General features: G+C 40.5%; 1 long non-coding RNA gene across 1 annotated transcript in view; it reads right to left on the reverse strand.

The window, feature by feature from the left end:
- Window positions 1-1,129, reverse strand: part of LOC109302383 — a 479,734-nt gene extending 478,605 nt beyond the window's left edge. Inside the window, exons 1-2 of the long non-coding RNA XR_002098732.1 lie at window positions 1,018-1,129; window positions 488-490 (exon numbers count right to left, since the gene is read on the reverse strand). This is a non-coding gene — a long non-coding RNA (uncharacterized LOC109302383). The remainder of the gene's footprint in view (window positions 1-487; window positions 491-1,017) is intronic.
- Between the last annotated feature and the right edge of the window lie 2,406 nt (window positions 1,130-3,535).

Raw genomic sequence — 3,535 nt, forward strand, 5'->3', positions numbered from 1 at the left:
CTTCTTTTTTTTTTTTTTTTTAATTATTTTTCTCAGTTTACTGTTCTAGCAAAAAATCTCCACGTGTCCCAAAGCCTGTTGACACTATGTTACATGCCTAGTAAAGAAGCCCAGTCCAGGGGAAACTACATCTGGTCCCGATAAATCAAAACATAAATGCTGTTTTTGTTAAGCAGCTTAATTTCTAACACATGGTCTCCATGTGTTCACTAAATGTGACATTGGGGCAGGCTTAAAATTTAAAACCATAACCATAAATAAAAGTGCTAAACTAATCAAATTAACTACCATAACAAGTCCTTTCAGATATCAGCAACTATATTCCAAACCTTCATTATGTTTTTAACCTTCGTACTGAAGCCATTTTAGAACATGTACTTTTGGTGAAACGTGTAAGAGATAATGATTTTTGGCTATCTACATCAACTAATCTAAATCAGCTAAACATGGTGTCTGGATAGATCTGGTTCAACCTTGTTATGCGAACCTTCTATTAATCCATATCCATTAGTCATATAGTCAGGATCATTATTATACTATGCACAGAACAGTGTGTTAATGCAAGGCTTGGGAGGAAAAGTACCCATAACAAGTAATCCATGGAGTGCATGCAAGGACAGCCATTTAGGGCAGAGACAGTTCCTTACCCAACTGTGACAAAGATGAGGTAATCAGATATAGTTATATAGCATATGTAGTTAAACTAGGGAATTTATTAGAAAATAGATCTTTGGTAATAAGAAGATTTAAGAATCCACATGGTAAACTCAAGGCTGAAGAGAGACCGTTTGATCATCTCAGCTAGTTACAGACATTCAAAAAGCCCAAGGCAAAAATCAAAGTTATGAGGTTTTCTGCAAGCGGTGTAGTTTAGATATGTAGCAAAGGGAACACATCTGGCTTTTATTGGGGACAGGGATGGGGGAGCAAATCTTAAACTGGCTTCTGCCATTTTTAAACCAGCCTGTGTGCGCCAAACTTCTGTTTTGTGATTGGTATAGATCAGTTTCCGATTACTTATACCGGTAAAAGTGTCGTGTCTGTACCTGGCTGTACTGTGATTCATCTAACCACAAGTTATTAAATTTTGCCTAGTTACCCCTGCATTGAGCCTAGTAATTCGTGTCTAGCTAAGACATAACTTTTAGAAAGGCAGCAAAGCTCAGTTTGATGATATCATGTGCCTTGGTAGTTCATTCTAGTTGTTAATTCAGCCTCACTTGAAAATTCTGCCCAATTTCTAATCTGAATTTTTCTGGCTACAGTTTGCAGCCTTTGCCTCCCCCTGATAGCCCTTTGGTACACAGTATTTTCCTCATGAGAGCACTAATATGCCATAATAAGTTAATTCCCAATCTTCTTTTTTAATAAACTAAACAGCATGAGGTCTGTAAGCATCTCAGTATTAGGAATTTTAGCGACTATATTCTGCACCCACTCCAATTTTTTCAACAGCCTTTTTTAAAACACAGATACCATAACTTCATGCAGTATCCTTGTATCAGACTCATCAAATGCCATATAAAGGAGCAAAAAAATACATATATCCCTGGCTTCGATTTGCCATAGCATCACATAGAAAGCTTAACTGAAGTACTTGTCCACCCTGATCACTGAACCCTTTTTAGAGTCACTGCTGTCCAGGATATGGTCCCCCATTTGCAGGTCTGGTCAATATTCCTCATTTCTGGACACATAGCATACCATATGTGTGAATTTGTTCAAGATACCAGATAACCTGGATCACTCTGTATGAATGCCCTATCCCTCCATCAGTACATATCACTCGCAAGTATTTGCAGTTCCCTCAGCTTCCATAATAAACCTTGTGGGCCTAAACTAAGAACACCCAATTCTGTAATTTCTCAGTCACAACTACTTTCTAAGATATAGGTTACCCAGCTCTAGAAGTCTAACCAGATATATTTACAGTGCACTTTATTGATATTTTGTAGTACTAGTAAGTGAAATGACATGCACCCACGCAGTTACCTTTACTAACCAACTTTAATCTCAAAAGAAAGAAATCAGGTTTGTTTCTATAATACCATGACTGTCAGTGCTTATAAGACTATCCTTTACTTTTTTTAATGAGTTTTCTCCATTATTTTACCTGTATTAATCATCTCTAGTGTTTGGATCATCCTGCTATTCCTTTCTAAATAGTGTCACTATATAAACACCCTACAAGTCTTCTGGGATACTAGGAAAATCCCAGATTTATTAAAAATGAACACAGCTAGGCCAATCTCCTTAGCAAACTCTTTTAGGACACTCGAATACTTGTTAACTGGGCCTGCCGATTTAAACAAATTGTTTAACATCTTCACGTCATTTGTGCCCTTGATGCCCTAAACCCACTCTAAAATTCCAGGAGGAGCTCTTCAGCAAATGGAAGGAGACGGTTCAGGAGGGTACTTGCAGTCACCTTTCCTGTGGTGGATAGAGAGGATCCCTCTGTAATTTTCACAGTTGGACCAGTCTCCCTTCTTGAAGATTGTCACAATCATGGCATCCCAAATTTCATCTGGGATTTCATCATCATTCCATATCCTTAAGATGAGGGCATGGAGCTGTAACACGAGCTCCTCTCCCCCCTGCTTGAAGACTTCAGTGGGGATTCCATCAGCTCCAGATGCCTTGTCATTTGTCATCTCTTTGATAGTTTTCCTCACTTCATCAAGCGTTAGAGGGATTCCAAGATGATCACTGACTGGACGTTGCAGGATTTAGTTGAGGGGATCCTGCCTGCCAACCGCAAGAAAAATGCCAGGAACGACACTCTCTACATGGTCTTTTTTGACCTCATGACCTTCAACTGTCAACCAAGAAACACTGTGGAGGATCTTTCTGAAGTATGGATGGCCACTGAAATTCATTACTATTCTCTGCCTGCTCTATGGTGGTATGCGAGCACTGTTTCTTAGTACCAGATTTATCAAAGATCCCTTTGAGGTTAAGACAGAAATTAAGCAAGGCTGCTTCAACACTCCAACACTTTCCTCGATATTACATACTGCAATACTGCATCCAACCACCAACATCCTACCAGTCAGAGTGGAGCTAAAATATCAAATTAATGGTAAGCTGTTTAATCTCAGCCAAGTCTGCACCAAAACCAAGTCCACCCCAAGCTGATGATGTTGTAGTGTGTCAAAGGTGACTTGTAGGGAGGGCATATGCCCCACCCCACCCCCTGAGATTGGCCCCCAACTCAGCACTGCTCAAGACGGGGCAATTTTTTTGCTGCGTGGGCCAGCGGTGTGTTGGGGGAAGGGAGCACTAAGCCATAGCACAGAAGTATAGGAGTGGATATGGGGCTTTTGGCCTGCCCCTGGGCCCATCCACAAATTGTGCCCCCTCAGACTCAGGAGACACCAGTCACCCCAAGTGTGTCCTCACTCAGAAGCAGACCTTCAGGAAATTGCCAATGTCTTTACCAAGGCATACAAGAAAATGGGACTGATGCTTAACATTCCAAAAATTAAGGTCCTCGATCAACAAGCTCTTAATGACCAGTCCCCAGCTCTGGCAA

The sequence above is a fragment of the Gavialis gangeticus genome, unplaced genomic scaffold, assembly GCF_001723915.1.
Source record: "Gavialis gangeticus isolate Ggan-Ray unplaced genomic scaffold, GavGan_comp1, whole genome shotgun sequence".
NCBI lineage: Eukaryota > Metazoa > Chordata > Crocodylia > Gavialidae > Gavialis > Gavialis gangeticus.